This window comes from Oryctolagus cuniculus, chromosome 7, assembly GCF_964237555.1.
Source record: "Oryctolagus cuniculus chromosome 7, mOryCun1.1, whole genome shotgun sequence".
Classification (NCBI taxonomy): domain Eukaryota; kingdom Metazoa; phylum Chordata; class Mammalia; order Lagomorpha; family Leporidae; genus Oryctolagus; species Oryctolagus cuniculus.
In genome coordinates, this window is record NC_091438.1 from 106,855,915 (window position 1) to 106,875,382 (window position 19,468).

The 19,468-nt window shown below is 40.4% G+C and overlaps 1 protein-coding gene across 2 annotated transcripts in view; it reads right to left on the bottom strand.

Annotated features, from left to right (window-relative positions):
• The window catches only part of PDE4B (phosphodiesterase 4B), a 678,720-nt gene extending 668,397 nt beyond the window's left edge, over window positions 1-10,323 (bottom strand). The window contains exon 1 of one of the 2 annotated variants that reach the window (XM_017346216.3): window positions 10,105-10,323. The gene's annotated coding sequence lies outside the window, so the exon portion shown is untranslated. Of the gene's footprint in view, window positions 1-9,551; window positions 9,689-10,104 lie in introns of those variants that run through there. The other variant, XM_051857656.2, reaches the window with a different exon arrangement.
• Window positions 10,324-19,468: the final 9,145 nt, after the last annotated feature.

Below are 19,468 nucleotides of genomic sequence, written 5' to 3' on the forward strand. Positions count from 1 at the left end.
AGAGACTTTCCATCTTCTGGCTCACTCCCCCAAATGGCTGCAATAGTCACAGCTGAGCCAAGCAGAAGCCAGGAACCCGGAACTCCATTCAGGTCTCCCACGTGAGTGGCAGGAATGCAAGTATGTGAACCATCGTCTGCTGATTCCTAGGTGCATTAGCAGGAAGCTGGATTGAAAAAAGAATGGCCAGGACCCAAATGAACATTCCGAAATGGTTGCTGGGATCCCATGGGACAGCTAAACCTGATGCTCTACAACAACCAACTACCACCTACTGCTTTCTAAAAGAACCATCATGTTAATTCAATTTACTAGAGTGTTAGAGTGTTTTTTGTCATTAGAAAATGGTATTTAAAAATCTTTGCCTATAAATTGTCATTATGCCTTATCAAAGGAAGGCATTTCTGATTTCTTAAAGGAAACATAAAATCAGGAAATACCAAGAAGTCAGAAAACTTGGATTCCCTTATGGCTTTTCAAGTTCTCAGTTTTCTTATGTATCCAAAAACAAGATTGAAAGAGGTGATCTCTAAGATGATTTTCAGTTCTGGAAATATAGTAATTCTTTGAGTTAGCATTGTGTTATAGACCAGGAGAGCCAAAAACTGAGGAATCCTGATATCTTTAGTCCACTCAAAATATCAGCAAGTTGTTTGTGCAAACAGTGTCATTTATTTGCTGTAAGATTTGAAGTATCCTTCTGATAAAGGATTTTTTTACCATTTCCCACAGAGATGGCAACAGACAAGAAGCAATAATTTTTTTCAAATGCTTTAAAACAACTTGTAGAAAAATGTTCCATATAAAAAATATCACAAAGATTTTTATCTTAAATTCCACTGACTAGGTATGACTTGACATTTAATTTCCCAATTACAGTAATAATAAATAACTTAAATATACGATTTTTAAAAAACTGTCTCTGGAATAAGTGCAACACTACAGGAAATCCAATCAAATTAGTATTTTCAAACTAGTATTATCCAATCAAACTAGTATTATCCATTAATGGATAATGTGGCTGGGGAGTTAGTTTTCCAAAAACATACACTTCCACTCCTGATAACATGACATCTGTTCTTTGCCCCCTGCCTATCTTCCTAAAAGTACAACTGCAGACTCTAGAAATAATGCAAGAGACAGCCAAAAGAGGACTTAGAATGGTGGAGAGAGGGAGGCATAGAAAGGAACAATAAACAAAACAGTAGAATGGTTTCTGACGCCCTACCCAAGAACAGGTGACTAGGGTACAGCCTCCTAACATCCAACCTACCAGAAGATAATCAGGTAAGGTTGCATCTAACTGAGGTCTAGATGATAACACCAGCTGACTTCAAAGCACCTTCCACAAAAACCTCCAAGTCTATGAGTTCTCCTTACCCTTGTAGGCTGAAATATCCCTCGAGACCCCACAGAGCTCAGACTTGGAAAGCTCCTTCTGCCTTTTCATGTAGTAAGAGTAGTGTTCAGCATAAGCACCAGACAAATCAAGCAAACAAAATAGTACCATAAAGTCACAAAATAATCCAGTACTTGTGCACTAATCTTAATGAGAATGTCTGCTAAAACACAAGTTTTAAAAAGGACCAAAAACCTCCCAACATAATAGCTAAAATAATGGATTTGAGTGCAATTCAGTTTTTTAAAATAATTTTTATTCATATAGAAACAAGTTTCATGTATTTCATATGTACAGATTTAGGAACATAGTGATACATCCCACCCTACAATCCCTTCCACCCAAGTTCCCACTCTCCTTCCTCCTCTCTTCTTTCTTTCAATTTTTACAATGACATACTTTCAGTTTATTTTAAAATCATAAGCTTAACCTTGCACTAAGAATCAAAAAAAAAAAGTACAAAGGAAAAAAAAACACTGTTCCTCAACAGTGCAAACAGCTGTAAACAATAATCAGATTTCAAAATGTCAATTTTGTTCATATTCATTACTTTTTTATACTCTATTAGTTACCACAGATCAAGGAAAACATATGATATTTATCTTTTGGGGACTGGCTTATTTCACTAAGTATAACGGTTTCTAATTGCATCCATTTTGTTGTAAGAGACAGGATTTCATTCCTTTTTATGGCTTAGTAGAATTTCATCATGTATATATATCACATTTTCTTTATCCATTCATCAGCTGATAGATATCTGGATTGATTCCATACCTTAGCTATTGTAGAATGAGCTACAGTAAGCACGGTGGTACAGATAACCATTTCATATGCCGATTTCATTTCATTTGGGTAAATTCCTAGGAGGCTGGATCTTATGATAAATCTATTTTCAGATTTCTGAGGAATCTCTGGACTGTTTTCCACAGTGGCTGTAATAGTTTACATTCCCACCAAAGGCAGGGTAACTTTTCCCCCACATCCTCACCAGTATTTATTAAATTTTGGTTTCTATATGACAGCTATTATAGCTGGAGTGAGGTGAAATTTCACTGCAGTTTTTTATTTGCAGTCCTTGATGGCTAGTGATCCTGAGAGTTTTTTCATGTATCTGTTGGCCATTTGAATTTCAACTTTTAAAAATGCCTATTCAAATTCTTTTCCTATTTCTTAACTGGATTTTTTGTTTTGGTGTAGTTTAGTTTCTTGAGCTCTTTACAGAGTCTGGATATTAACCCTTTATCAGTTGCATAGTTTGCAAATATTTTCTCCTATTCTGTTGTTTGCCTCCCCAATTTGTTAAGTGTTTCCTTTTTAGTGCAAAAGCTTCTTAGACTGATGTAATAACACTTGTCTACTTTTGCTTTGATTGCCTGTGTTATTAGGGTCTTTTCCAAGAACTGTTTGCCTATGCCAATGACTTGCAGAGTATCCTCAATGTTCTTCTCTAGTAATTTGATGGTATCAGGTCATAGATTTAGATCCTTGATCCATTTTGAGTTTATTTTTGTATAAGGTGTAAGGTAGGGGTCTTGTTTCACACTTGTACACACCAAGATCCAATTTTCCCAGCACCATTAGTTGAAGAGACTGTCCTTTCTCCAGAGATTGATTTTAGCTCCTTTTTCAAAGATTAGTTGGTTATAGAAACATGGATTGTTTTCTTGGATTTCTATTCTGTTCCATTGGTCTATGTGTCTACTTTTGTGCCTGCACCAAGCTGCTTTGATTACAACTACCCTGCAGTATGTCTTGAAATCTGGTATTGTGATGTCTCTGGCTTTGTTTTTGTTGTATAAGATTGCTTTACTATTTAGGATCTCTGGTTTTCCCATAAGAATTTTAGCATGCTTCTTTCTAGATCTGAGAAGAATGTCATTGGTATTTTGATAGGGATTATACTCATTCTGTACATCGCTTTTGGTACTATGAACATGTTGATGATATTAAGTATTCCAATCCATGAACATGGGATATTTTTCCATTTTTTATGGTTTCTTCTATTTCTTTCTTAAATGTTTTATAATTTTCATTGCAGAGATCTTTCACCTCCTTGGTTAAATTTAGCCCAAGTTATTTAAATTTTTTTGTAGCTATTGTGAATGGGACTGATCTTAAAAGTTCTTTCTCAGCAGCGGCATTGTCTCTGTACACAAAGGCTATTGATTTTTGTGTGTTGATTTTATAGCCTGCAACTTAACCAAACTCTTTTATGAGTTCTAATAGTCTATTAGTGATCACTGATAGAGAAGAAGCAATCAACTGCATCAGCATTTAAGTGAATCAGATGTTAGAATTATCTGTGAATGACTATAAAGCATTCATTTATAAAATACTTCGGGGCTGGTGCTGTGGTGTAGCTGGTAAAGCAGCTGCCTGCAGTGCCAGAATCCCATGTGGATGCCGGTTTGAGTCCTGGCTGCTCCACTTCCGATCCAGCTCTCTGCAATGTCTTGGGAAAGCAGTAGAAGATGGCTCAAGTCCTGCACCTGAATGGGATACCCAGAAGAAACTCCTGGATCCTGGCTTCGGATCAGCTCAGCTCTGGCTGTTGCAGCCAATTGGGGAGTGAACCAGTGGAGGGAAGCTCTCTCTCTGCCACTCCTTCTCTGTGTAACTCTGACTTTCAAATAAATAAATAAATCTTTTTTAAAAAATAAAATAAAATACTTCAACAAGAAAATATCAATTCTCTAGAAACACCTGGGGGAAAAAGAGAAACATCTTAGTGCTATTGGTTTGTCTATTAGTTTGAGTGTTCCTCAAAGACTCACATGTTAAAGGTTTGGTCCCGAAAGTCTTAAGATAATGGTACTAAGAGGGTGGAAATCCAATAAAGGTAAAGAGATTTGGGAAGAGATTAGGTTTGATTAGGTTTTTAATGTGGAACTCCCACCATCAAATCATAGTGGCTTCATAAAGTGAGAGACAGTCAACTACTTCCTCTTGTCATATAATTCTCTGTATCCCTTCAGGATTCTGCCAGCAATAATGCCATCACCAGATGCCAAACCAGTGGGGATGTCTGATCTTCACCTGTGAACCTTAAAATCTGTAAGCCAAAATAAACTTCTTTCCTTTATAAAGAGCTTGTTTTAGATAGATTTTTAGTGATTAAAAGCTGGCTATTACAATCAATAAAGAAACATAAAATATATAATGAACTAAATAGAAAATTTGAAACTGAGGCCGGCGCCGCGGCTCACTAGGCTAATCCTCCGCCTTGAGGCGCTGGCACACCAGGTTCTAGTCCCGGTCAGGGCGCCGGATTCTGTCCCGGTTGCCCCTCTTCCAGGCCAGCTCTCTGCTGTGGCCAGGGAGTGCAGTGGAGGATGGCCCAAGTCCTTGGGCCCTGCACCCCATGGGAGACCAGGATAAATACCTGGCTCCTGCCATCGGATCAGCGCGGTGCGCTGGCCACGGCGGCCATTGGAGGGTGAACCAACGGCAAAGGAAGACCTTTCTCTCTGTCTCTCTCTCTCACTGTCCACTCAGCCTGTCAAAAAAAAAATTTGAAACTGAAAAATACAGTAACCCAAATAAAACTTATTGGATGGGCTCAGTAGTAGAGATGACAGAAGACAGAATTAGAGAACAGAGCAACAGAATTTACCCAATCTAAACAAAAAAGAGAAAATAGACTAAAAGATAAAAATATAAAAATAGAAATGTAAGGTTCTGTGGGACAATAACAAATGATTCGAAAGTTGTATCATGGAAGTCACAGATGAGTAAGAAAAACAAAGAGGACCTGAACAAGTATTTGAAGAAATAATTCCCAATACCTCCCAAATTTGGTGAAAGACAAACCTACACATGTAAGAAGCTAATCAAATTTCAAATAGAACTTAAAGAAGTCCCATGCCAAGACATATCATGATTAAATTCCTGAAAAATTAAAGACAAAGAAAATAATCTTAAAACAATCCAGAGAGAAATAGCATATCACCTATAAGGAGAACTTCAAACCATGAATTTCTCGACATATACCATGGAACCCTTAAGGAAATGGCAAATATTTTTATGTTTTCTTTTATTTTTCTCTGTTTATCTCAGAAGAATTTCAAGTAAGAGAACAATCTGAAAGATACTGTAAAATAAAGACAAGTACAATGAATAAAGAGAAAATGGAAGGATAAAATGCATGGTAAAAGGATAAAAGTTTTAGCAAGGATGGGAGGTGGCAGGATGAAGAAGATGGATATGAAAAGGCATCAAACAGCACTTCTAGAAATAAAGTAAATCATAGTTCAATGGATAACTTAAGTAATAGATATGGCATCAATGAATTAGAATTAGCTAAAAATAATTTTCAGTAATTACTGAAATCCCTCTTAAAGATATTTTTAATTGAAAAGTGATACAGAGGTAATAGAAACAACAGATATAACAAGAAGGTCAAACACACCTAATAAGAATTCTAGAAGAAAGAATAGAGAGAATGTAGACAATATATGATGATATCCTGCTACAAATTTTTAATAAATCATGAAATATAAGTCAGCTGATTAAAGTAGAAGTAATACCAAAAAGGAACAATAAAAATAAACCCATATATAAGCATGCCATAGTAAAACTTTAGAGCAACAAAGACAATAATCTTAGCAACTAAGAAACAAGCCTCTACTCTTAAACAAGGAGATTAGAAGACCATACCTTCAAATTGATAAGAAAAACAATTATCAGCTTAGGATTCTACTCCTAGATGATCTATTATTCCATTGTTAGGATGAACTACCATTTAAAAAAAAAGATCAAGACTCATCATTTAGCCGGCGCCGTGGCTCAATAGGCTAATCCTCCACCTTGCGGCGCCGGCACACCGGGTTCTAGTCCCGGTTGGGGCGCCGGATTCTGTCCCGGTTGCCCCTCTTCCAGGCCAGCTCTCTGCTATGGCCAGGGAGTGCAGTGGAGGATGGCCCAGGTGCTTGGGCCCTGCACCCCATGGGAGACCAGGAAAAGCACCTGGATCCTGGCTCCTGCCATCGGATCAGCGCGGTGCGCCGGCTGCAGCGGCGGCCATTGGAGGGTGAACCAACGGCAAAAGGAAGACCTTTCTCTCTCTGTCTCTCTCTCACTGTCCACTCTGCCTGTCAAAAAAAAAAAAAAAAAAAAAAAAAAAAAAAAAAAAAAAAAGACTCATCATTTTCACATGCTTACCAAAGAATTTCACAAGAAGAAATTAGAATCCAAAAAAAGGTGAATCAAGAAGAAACAATAAGTACAGTCAAAATGTGAAAAGTATACGCATTGACTGTAAAAAATTAAACTAATTATATTAAAAATGACATAGGGGTATAAAAACCATGGTGGAATTACATCACTACAGAATTAAGAAATATAAGATATAATCAGAATCAGAATATTGTAATGAACCTATAGTTTTCAAAAGTATATATTTTGATCCATTTCACTTGTTAAGGCAGAATATGAATGCCAAAAACATAAAAAAAACTTCTGAAAGGATAGAAATGGAACATATAAAATTCAGATCAACATGAGAATACAGAAATTCTATAAAATCCAATAAAAATCAGGAAAGAAAGATAAAACATGGAAGGACAGAAGAGGAGCAACGATAAGGAAATGTCCCCCAGCAAGCAATGGTACTACATTTCAAATAAATTGATTAAAGCTGGCAAAATGGATGTGTGTGGAAGAGTATCATCACATATTGGTTTCTCTGACAAGCCAACTCTGAAATGAAGTTTGATTCACACTTTCATTTAAGAATTCCTTGTTATCCACACCTGACACAGGACAAGGAAAGCAGCAGAAATGGGCAAGGAGGAAAGTTGAGCTGCACTGCAGGCAAGTCTCACAAGCAGTTCCAGAGGTAGAATTTTCCTTCAGAGTTATCCAGAGTTGGGCTGAGATGGCCCAACCTCTGTATTCCTACAAGAATCAGCTACTGGATTGGATCTGCCTTGGAAAGGGATGTGACATTAGACAAGAAGGATTTCTGCAGCTCTGATAATCCCAAAGGGTCTGATCATTGTAGACCACCTACTGACAGTGTTCCCAGAAGCTAGGGCAAGTCCTTCCTTGAAGAATTTGCCACATCATGGTGTGAGCCATATTACATGAAGGTGGCTGCAAGAACTAATACTCACAGGATCCTATTTGTCCTATGACCAACAACATCCCCACACCTTGTGCAAATTGTGCTACTTATATTTTCTTGGAAAGAGCAATTGGTGAAGTTTAGTGTCATAATAATAAAAGATAAATTCAAATCAGTAAATCCCTGATCTAACTCAAGTTCTCTTCATGTGTATCTTGTTCATATTAAGAGCAACCTATGTTAATGTTAAATATGCAGTTTGTAAGCTGAAATGAAAGTATCAGTTCTGTGTCTAGTACCTTTGTCAAACAAATCCTATACATCTACTTGCATAACATACACAGTATCTGTTATTTTTAAATACCTGTCTCTCAACTGACAAAGCGCTCCAAAATCAGAAAACTACATATGATTGATTGATTATTCCTCAAATCAAAACCAGCTCCATTCCAAAAGCAAACAAGTGTGCCCATGTAGATTTCCTCTAGAGAAATTTAAGATAATTCATCTTTGCATAATATGTCAAGCCAGAAATAAACTGAGAAGCAAATCAGCTGAGAAAAATACAAATAGACACATGCAAAATTGTTTAGCTCACAATTATAATAAGCAATATACAAAAGGATAGATATATATACACAGCCTCAATGAATCACTTATGCCATTTCCACCATTCTAGACTATTTAACAATTATACTAATGTTCTATAAATTAACAAATTGGCATTTTGCTGTTTAAAGAAGAACAGAAACAGCAGCGAAGACATTACTAACCAAGACCTACAAGTATTGATTTGAAGAGTAAAGGCCAAGGTTATGCTGAATGTGAAGAGGGTTTCTCTCTCGGGATGTCAGTAGATGAATAAGGTACTGGCAGCTGGATTTCCTCTTGCCCAAAGTGAAAACCCTGGCTTTATCCATTTCTTGTCAATTCATATACAAGTACATTCCAGATCCCTCTCATGCACCCCAGATCGAAGTAGAAGCACTTGGATATCCTTGAGTTGTTTTTATGAAATATACGCACATAACAATCAGCTTCTGCCTAAAGAAAAGTAGAGGGTGTACAATCTACTTTTAAAAAAAAAAAATAAGAAAAGACGAAATGTCTTCGATTCATACATGTGGCCCACAGCTTTCAAGCAGCGGGAAACCTCTGAGTTTCAAAGATTCGCATAACGTCTAGAATAATTACATCTCACACAGATGGAAGATGTGCGATGCATAGATTCACCATTTCTGTTGAGTAGCATCTAATACATGTGATGTAAACAAAATGTAAATGCGTTGTAATTTTAGGTGAGATCTCGAAAGTCTTGTTTAAAAACTACCCTACATATTTATATTAAAAATAAACCGCTCTGCAATTAAGGACTGCTTGTTCCTCTGTGCACTTCTCTTTACTGTTGCTTCAGAGCTATGGGCCACACTGATTTTTGTTCGAAGTATGGCACATGGAATGTGGTCTATGGAAAAGGAAGGAACCAAAACAGGAAGAGGAAAAAGGACAGACGGTGAGGAGGAATGTGGGGCCCCCCTCACGCCCCAAACACACACTCTTGTCGCTTAGAAAGGGCCAGGCCCTGAGCACAGCTCAGATCTCACCAAACCCCAGACGGAGCTCCCAAAACTTCCAGGCAGAGCCTTCGCGACGCTGCGGCTTTGGCGCGCCCTCCTTGGTGCCCCCCGCCACTGGCACAGGCAGGACCACCCTGGGGCCGCAGCCCTGCAAACTCTTGGGTACTTGGGGCTCCCGCCCGTGCCCACCATCAATCACTGGGCACCGCACACCCATCCATCACCCGGAATCCTGAAGCCTCTCTCTACCCTCCCTTGGCGCTCTCCTTCCAGGCGACCCGCCAAGGGATTCTAGGGCCAGGGCAGAGGAAGGCGCGGTGGGCAAGGGGCCGGTTGGCGGTTTCCCTAAAAGGGACAACAACGACATCGCCAAAGCGACTCTCCTCGCCGGGCAGCCGCAATCCCTCTTCACGGCCCCTCAACCCCGCATCACCCACTCTCCAGTTCGGCTTCTGTGTGCAAAGTAAGGCAAGGGGGCAAATAAACCCGCAGTTTCTTAGGCACTTCTTACCTCAGGCTACCCCGGGGGAGGCCGCCCGAGGCGCCTCTGCTGCACCGCGGTGGCCGCCGCGCACTGGACGCCGGGCTCTGGCGCGGCTCCGCGCGGCCCCGCTGGACCGTGCACCGCGAGCGAACCTCCCTCGCTCTCAGGGGACGAGCGCCAGTCCGGAGGACCCGCGGGTGCAGCCCCGCCGGTGACCAGTAAGAAACCTGCAGCCGCCCAGAACTGGCTGGCAGCCCAGGGAAGCTACGCGCGGGCCGGAGCGGCTGCGGGGCGCGCGCGGACGAGCTGGCGTGAGGGACCCGCGCCAGGGCGACCGAGGCCGCGGCGAAGCGCCCCAGAGCTCCTCTGTGCGCCACCGGAGCTCCAAAGCCCCTTTCTGGATCCCTCTCGCGGGGGCCACTGGTTCCGCGCCCCAGCCTGGGGTGGGGACTTAACGTGACCCTGTGGCACTGGCTAGCCGCTGTGTAGTAGGTTGTAACTGCTGAGACCACCACCTGTCAATCCCCGGGAGCCGGGCATGCCGCCCAGCCCGCAGTTTATTCCCCCCTTCCGCACCTACCTCACTGGCTCCTGGGCATTCGGCGGGCGCGATACCAAGGGAGTTCGGCAAAATGACCCTTCAGTCCCTCCCGGTGGCTCCCCGCATCTCCCGGCAGCCAGCGCTGAAGGATTACGCACAGCCTGCGTGCCTCTCAGAAGCCGGGTGCCGCCGAGCCGGGTTTGAACCCACACCGCCAACCCCCCTCCGCCCCCATTCATAATCCCAGCGGCGTCTGCCACTACACACCGCCCCCTCGCCGCCCGCGCGCGCTCCCATTCGCCCGCCCCGGAACGAGGCAGTCCCTCGCCACGCATCTGCCGGGAGTCCCGCGCCTGCAGGCAGCTCCCGCAGCAACGGGCTGCAGCGGGGTCTGGGGCAGGGGCGCGTGGAACCCAGGTCGGGGCGGCCTCCGAGCAATGAGGTAGCCCCCCGTGGAGGGAGGAGGCTCGAGGTGGGAGCCCCCTGCAATCCTGTTGCACAAAGGGCTCCCGCGTGAATAAGTGCAAGGCTGGTCACCGAAGGGTCACACCACTTTAGTGAAGGAGGTGCTCCACCAAGGACCTCCTGGGACTGGGTTCCACAACTTGGGAATTTGTGTGACCCAGTAACAAGCACCCGGGGGACTGAGGGATCCTGCTTTAAGAACGCAGCTTGCAGTTCTGCCATTGCATGTGTGTGAATGTGTGTGTGTGCGTGTGCAAGTTCACGCGTGATGAAGAGGGATGTGGGAAAGCCCGGGTATCCTTTTCCTGAGTCCTCCAGCCGTTTTATGTTAACAGAAAAGGAGAAGGAAGGGGGCGAGGAAAACAGGAGAGAGGGAAGGATGAGGCAACTTTTTTGAACTGTTTAAGTAGCTAGAGACCAGAAAGACTTACAGTTAAAATTCACCGATTTCTCTATTGATTCCAATAAACACTGAGGCTCTCCCATTTTGCCCTGAGCACCATGCACTGTGCCAAATGTTGGGGGCGCTGAGATGGCTCCCATACAGCCTCAGTACCTGAGGAGCTGTCTCGTGGCAGAAGCAACCTGCAAAGCCCACCATAAGCAATAGGTTATAACACAACAAAAGCACGTACTAATTACATAAATGGAAGCTATTTTCTCTGTATAGGTCAGGGAATGACATCTCACCTGAACTACTTATTAAAGGACAAATAGGGGCTTGCTACTGGAGGGGAATCAACCTCTGGTGTTCAATCTGTGATCTAAGCCAGCTTTGCATACCTGTGCAATGAAAGGCATGCCTGGGAGCTTATCAATGTAGGGGCTGGATGGATTCCTGCTCTGCACTACTTCTCCTTCATGGTGTTTAGGGAAAATATTTTCAAGCACCAGCCACTGAAGTGCACACCATCCAGTTCTCCACAGCTGAGATACTGCCAAGCATCCAAAAGTAATCCTGCCTCCCTGGACTTGTTGCTTTGCATTCTATACCATCCACCATATTGATCACCTTGAAATGGAGCCCAAAGCCAAAATTAGCAATACTAAAGCTGTGAGCATCTGGAGAGAAGCCGAGAAATTCGGTAATATAGTTATAGTCTTGGCACACTCTCCATTTGCAAAGTGATGACCATATAATCTTTTCTTGAACTACAGTGAAGATTAATTTATTAGACCCCATTGCCTATAGAGCATGCGAATGGGAACCTAAGTTGTGATTCAGTCAAGGAAGCTTGAGGGGCATGCTCCCCTGCTCTGAATATTAAAGTCTTTGAGGTGTTTATGATTACCAGCGCTCTTGAGGCCATTATATCATGTTCAGAAAAAATATTTCCAAAGGGCTCTTGTTCCAGATTAATTAAGGGGACTCCAGTATGAAAATGTCAGCTGTTTAAGCATCTTTCCTTCCTCTTCGCAGAAGTCCTATAAACTAACAAGAAAAATGGCAAAAAAAAAAGTTAAATGTTATTTTCAAACAATTTATACAGATTTTACCCACAGATTCCAACAAACTTGTAAAAGTTGTCAGATGGTAGAAGTCATAGGGAAAAGTGTAGGGAGGCAAAGGGAACCAGCAGTGGAGATAGCAGAAAGTGCTAATAAAACCATGTTTCATAAAACAAAGGGTCTACAATGAAATGCAAAAGCTTTGTCTCTCAAAAACAGAAGCAGAAGTAAGAAGTAAGGCAGAGAAGATGCATGGAAATCCGAGAGGTGAGGACGAGGGACAGACAGAGCCAAACTGTAGTCCTTGAAGCTGATGACATCACAAGGAAATGTAGAAGCTCTATTCCTTGTTTGTAATAGCTGGGAAGCACAGAACTCCTGGCAGAAGGTCTCCTGACCCAATTCACTTCAGAGATTCAGAGAAGTCTACCTAGGAAGACACTATGACTAAGGGAAGCCCTCTGTTCTTGAATCAGCCATAAAAGTGATGCTGCAACCTGTTGCTGCCCAAAAACCACCAAAAGAATGGTTTAAAAAGCTACCAATTATTTGCCTCCATTGGTGTCAGCAGGTTTCATACATATATCTGGGCCTCAGAGGAGTGGTGTGGACACCTAAGGCATCTTTCCAGGAAGCTACTGAGGTTTTTGCATGTGGAGGTAGATAGGATTCGAGGAACAAGAGACAGGGCAAGCTGCATGTTCACATCCTTTCATGCTTCTGCATATGCAAATGTCCCTTGGCTAAAGCAGCTCACAGGGCTAAATCCAGAACCAATGTGGGCAGGGATTTTATAAGAGCACAGATTTACGAAGGAATTATTGGAGGTCATGAATATAACGATTTAGTGAAAAAATTGGGAGGTTTTTGGTTTGAGAATTTGAAAGCTGTCTTGAAGCCTCCCCTTCAGGAATTTTCTGCAAAGACTTTGACCAGGGGCTGCTGCTGTGCTATAGCGGGTAAAGCTGCCGCCAGCAGTGCTGGAATCCCATATGGGCTCCAGTTCGAGTCCCAGCTGCTCCACTTCCAATCCAGCTCTCTGCTGTGGCCTGGGAAAGAAGTGGAAGACACCCAAGTCCTTGGACCCTTGCACTGGCATGGGGGACCCGGAAGAAACTCCTGGCTCCTGGCTTCTGATTGGCTCATCTCCTGTGTGTAGCCATTGGGGGAGTGAATGAGTGGATGGAAGACTCCTATCTCTCTGTCTCTCCCTCTCTTTCTATAACTCTTTCAAATAAAACAGGTAAATCTTTAAAAAAAAAAAAAAGCCTTTGACCAGAAAAAAGATCATTTACAATAAAGAGGAAACTAGTGCAAGACCAATAAAGATATAGGAAGGAGAATTCTAGAAAGAAACATCAAAACTTACATAAGTGAGGAGAAGTTTTGCCACAGAGCCAATGAAAATTGACTATATACTTTATAATGAATAATTTTAAAAAGCAAACAAACACCTGCATAGTACTTACTGATGCAGACAGCACTCCTACCCACTCTACAAATATGAACTAAATTGGTTTTTCAATACAACCTGTGAGTTAGGTATTATCATTCCCATTATGTTGATGGAAAGAATGAGACACACATTAAGACTTGCATTCTTTCCCAAAGTATTCTCCAAAGTCTCATGGTCCTCAAAAGCTTGTGTGAATGGCATTAGGGAAGAAGAAACCTAATCTATTATGACATTAAGAAAGTGGCCCAGATTTGATTAATTTGTTGGGGTGGAGCCCCATGATCAAATTGTAGTGGCTTTATAAGGAGACACACAGACATGCATGCATGCTCCCCCTTGCCGTGTGATGCTCTGTGCCACCCCAGGACTCTGCAAGCATGAACACCATCAGTAGATGGCAAATCAATGGAGCTGCCTGATCTTAGACTGTAAAGCGCCAAAACCTCCTTCCCTCATAAGTAGCTTGGCTTAGATATTTCATTACAGCAATGGAAAGTTGACTAATACAATCACACAGCTCGTTAGAGAGGAGCCAGAATTTAAACCCAGTCTTGCTTCAGAGTCTATGCTCTTATTCAGTATGCTAAAATCCCTCTCTAAATGAAGCATATTTACTAAAATGTTAATGAGGCAGTATAACCTATTAAGAGAGACTACAAAGCACAGATCAAGAAGTGCAGGGAAGAGATGATGTAAATAAGTTTTAGAAGAAAAATAAAACCAAACTATCACAGAAATGAAGACAATACTTGGAGAAACAACTTGGGAAACAGGACCACACATAAGTAAGATGGTGAAGACAGATCTGTGAAATTAAATTGAATGAAAAACAAGGAGAGAAATATTTTTTGATTGTTTTTGTGAAACTCATGATAAAAGAAATATAATGCAGAGCCAACACACATATAAGTGAAGACTCTGAAAAAGATTCAGAGCAAACACACTGAAACAAAAAGAAATATTTTTTCTGAAATTGAAAAAAAAAAGGAATTATATCCACATGTTAAAAGTAATGGAGAAAATTGATTCATAATGGTGGAGCCAAGACAAGCTGGCAAATTATTGACATTTAACTATAAAGAAAGATGGGGCCGGTGCCATGGCACACTAGGTTAATATTCTGCCTGCAGGCGCCAGCATCCCATATGTGCGCCAGTTCTAGGCGCGGCTGCTCCTCTTCCAGTCCAGCTCTCTGCTGTGGCCCAGGAAAGCAGTGGACGATGTCCCAGGTGCTTGGGCCCCTGCACCCGCGTGGGAGACCAGGAGGAAGCACCTGGCTCCTGGCTTCAGATCGGCGCAGCTCCGGCCATTGCAGCCATTTGGGGAGTGAACCAACGGAAGGAAGACCTTTCTCTCTGTCTCTCCCTTTTACTGTCTGTAACTCTACCTGTCAAATAAATAAATAAAATCTTTAAAAATAAAAAAATAAAAATAAAGAAAGAATCCTTGTATCAGAAAAGCAAAAAGATCGAGTCTTGTACGAGGAAAATTCTATCAACCCACCCTCAGTCTTCTCCTGAGCAGCACTGACAACCTCATGACAATGGAACCAAACCTGTGCATCCTCAGGGAAAGCAAATGTGATCTAAGAGCAGGATATCTAGCCAACTGCTCATCAGATATAAAGGTCATAACTGTAAGACACTGCAAGTCGAAGAACATTCCTCCCATGTGGAGAATAAACCATCATAAATCCGGGAAAACTTCTTCAAAAAGACTAGTGGTGTGCAACAAATATATTTTTGATATAAAACTAAGACAATAAAATATATAAATGTTACAGCCTTTGAAAGCATAGAAATTACACGTCACAAATATTTGGAAGGGAAAGGAAGAAAGTGGTGATAATTACAGTAAATGCACTGAGTCATCTATAACTGGTAAGGTTGAAAATAATTTCAAGCTGACATACAGATAATAGAATGACCATGTACAAAAGGGTAGATGTAAACACTAAGAAATTTAATTTTTTTAACTTTTATTTAGTAAATATAATTTTCCAAAGTACAATTTATTGATTACAATGGCTTTTTCCCCTCCATAACTTCTCTCCCACCCGCACCCCTCCCATCTCCTGCTCCCTCTCCCATTCCATTCACATCAAGATTCATTTTCAATTATCTTTATATACAGAAGATCAATTCAGTATATATTAAGTAAAGATTTCATCAGTTTGCACCCACACAGAACATAAAGTGTAAAATACTGTTTGAGTACTAGTTATGGCATTAATTCACATTGGACAACACATTAAGGACAGAGATCCCACATGAGGAGTAAGTACGCAGTGACTCCTGTTGTTGACTTAACAATTTGACACTCTTGTTTATGGCGTCAGAAATCTCCCTAGGCTCTAGTCATGAGTTGCCAATTTTAAACAAAATAGGACAATGAGTAAAATGAATTACAGAGAAGAGAATCCATGCCAATTTATCGAGGTGCATAGATAATTACTATGGCAAAAACAATAAATGATTATTATATGATTACCATATAAAGATATGATTACAAAGGTAATCAAAAGAAAGTAAATCTACACCTTAATATACACCTTCCTAAATATCACAAAAACCCTACACACACATACTTCTCAATCAACAAGTATTCAAAATATTTTTAAATGATCTTCAAATTGTATTAAACTATATAGAACAACAGGCAAACATTGAAAAATAAATATTTAGGTGGTTAAAAATAAAAGGAAACCAAAATTTTACCCATATAATGCCCCATCACCACATATATAGATGTTTTCTTTTATAGGAATAATTATAAAGCAGAAGTTGTGACCTAAATATCAGAGAACTTGGATGGAGGAAAAAATAAGTATTAAGTGAGACAAAGAATGACATGCTATAATACAAAAGGTAAACATCACAACGAAGAAGTGAAAGTTATGAATATCTGAACTAAATGCATAGCATCAATATGTATGAAGCAGATATTACAGGACATAGAAAGACATATAAAAAGAAATATACAAAAAATTAGTTTTACTCATCTCTCAGTCTAACTCTAGATATATCAGAGTTCATGTCTTAAAAATAGAGATTACAGGCCAGTCCCGCGGCTCACTAGGCTAATCCTCCGCCTGCGGCACTGGCACTCCGGGTTCTAGTCCCGGTTAGGGTGCCAGTTCTGTCACAGTTGCTCCTTTAACAGTCCAGCTCTCTGCTGTGGCCCAGGAGGGCAGTGGAGGATGGCCCAAGTGCTTGGGCCCTGCACCCGCACGGGAGACCAGGAATAACACCTGGCTCCTGGCTTCAGATCAGCGTAGCTCCAGCCGTAGCAGCCATTTGGGGAGGGAACAAACAGAAGGAAGACCTTTCTCTCTGCCTGTCTCTCTCACTGTCTAACTCTATTTGTCAAATAAATAAATAAATAGAGATTACATGTTCTTTTTAAGGGCCTATATTATATTCATGAAAACTAGCCATGTACTAAGTCATAAGGACCACATGCAATGATAAGGGATCTTGTTCAACATTCTAAGGTCACAATATCACAAAACTGGGAAATAATTAAAAAGTCAGAAAAACAAAAGTGCATCCACCAGGAAATCACAAGCAAAAACTCTTGTGAACAAAACTTGTAGAATTTCTAGAAAATAATGACCAATAAAATGCTTTTTATCAAAATTCTTTGCTGTGGCTTTAGTTTAAATAGTGAATTAAGCACCAACTCAAAAAATTAGAAAAACTAGGGGCCGGCATTGTGGCGTAGCTGGTAAAGCCGCCCCCTGCAGCGCCATCATCCCATATGGGCACCAGTTCAAGTCCCGGCTGCCCCACTTCCAATCCAACTCTCTGCTATGGCCTAGGAAAGCAGTGGAAGGTGGCACAAGTCCTTGGGCCCCTGCACCCACGTGCGAGACAATCAGAAGAAGCTCCTGGCTTCTGGCTTTGGATTGGCGCAGCTCCAGCGACTGCAGCCATCTGGGAAGTGAACCAGCAGAAGGAAGAGCTCTCTCTCTCTCTGCCTCTCCTTCTCTCTGTATAACTCTGCCTTTCAAATAAATAAATAAATAAATATTTTTTAAAAAGTTAGAAAAAACTATAAATAAACAGGGGAAATTGAAGAAAGAAATTAAGCAATCTGGAAGAATCAAAATTAATTAGGTGGGAAAGATGATTAGAACTAATACATATTTCCAAACTGGTGTTCAAAAAATGTAACAACATCTAAAATAATCTTAATCAACAAAAAATGTAAAAAGAAAAATAATCGATGATTAAAACATAGAAAATACCATGTTAATATAACCCTAAAGACTTCCTTAATCTATTAAATGTTTTTCCATCCTTTTTTCAACTTTTCTCACCCAAGAAAAACTTTGGAATATTTAAACACTCAATGTCAAAGATTCTCACATATTTTTCCCATTAGGAATATATGTTCTACTGTAGAAAAAGACATTTGAAGATCTGATTAAGTAGATACTTTCAGGGAGAAATATAGTTAGCTAAAATTGACCCAACTTAAGAGAAAAAAAAATGAGAAAATTATTGATTCCTTGTCCCACTTCAGTGAATTATCAAAGCAATATGTTTTTCCCAGGAGAATTTACTAGATTTTCAAAGCACAGATAATTCCTATGATATCTAAACTATTTAAAAACACACAAATAAGAAGGAATATTTTCAATTAAATTTTATAAAGCACATAACATTGATACCAAAAGCTAACAAGATGTTCATGTAAATAAAACACATTGACCAATCTTACCAATTCAGAATCCAAAAATAAAAGGAATAATTTAACATTTGTAAATCTAACCAGGTAAATAATAACAGGGAAAGATCCAACAGCAAAAGCCATAGAACTATCTCTAGGACATTAAAAAGGCATTTGAAAAATTCCATAGTCGTTCTTAATGCCATAGGAAACCCTTTATCATCACAACAGGCATTCAAAAATTATGTAAAATCCCTTTTCTCTTAATTCCATTTTCCATGAACTTTTTGAGACATTTTTATACCTCTGTAACAAGATGAAAACATCTACCTCAGGTCAAAACCATACTTATAGATTCACACTAAAGACATTTCCATTAAAGTAAGAAAAAACACTGCAATACAGGTATTGTAACATTATTCTGGGCTTATAAGTAAGTGCAGAGAAGCAAAAGAATTTAAAAGTCTGCACATTAGAAATAAAGAATGTTGTGATGGTTAATTTTAAGTCATCTTGACTATTAGGATACCCAGAATCTGGGTAAACATTATTCCTGAGTCTGTTTATAAGAGTGTTTCTGGAAGAGATGTGCATTTGCATTAGTGAACTGAGTAAAGCAAATGACCCTCCCCAATGTGGCTGGGCACCATGCAATCCACTGAACAGGACACAAAGGTCAGGGAAGGAAGGATTCTCTCTCTCTCCTCGACTGTCTGAGCTGGAACATGGGCCTTCTCCTGCCCTTGGTTTAGGACTCCTGCAATCAGCTCCCTTGGCCCTCAGAACTCTGTACTGTGTCAGATTGGAAACACACCATCGGCCTTCCTGAGTTTCCAGCTTGTAGGTGGCAGAGCATGGAACCACACTGTCACTACCATGAGGAGTACGTAGTGAGTTCATTCTTCATAACGCACTTGTATGAGGATACTCTAAGAAGTTTATTGAAAAAATAGAAATCTAGGTATTTTTTCATAATATAATTTTCCATGAATATTTGAAGTTGTACGTTTCATGTAAGTACATGTGTTTATCCTATGGTTCTGCTTTTGGGAGAACTCTAATACTGGGATAAAATCTTCACTATTTTAAGAAAAAAAAAGAGTACTTTTAAGACCCAAGCAGATCCACTGAAAATTATTATGAACAATAAGAATCATATCAACATACAGAAAAAACAAACTTTATATTTATAAAGAATAAGCAGTTACATGCAATAGTGAATAAAATGCCTATGAATAAACTAAGCAGGGTATTAGACAACAATACACAGAAAAGGGTGGTAGACTACAAAAGGTCACAAAAGAAAATATGAATACAGAAAGGCATTCCATGTTCTTGAGTAGGCGGATTCAACATCAT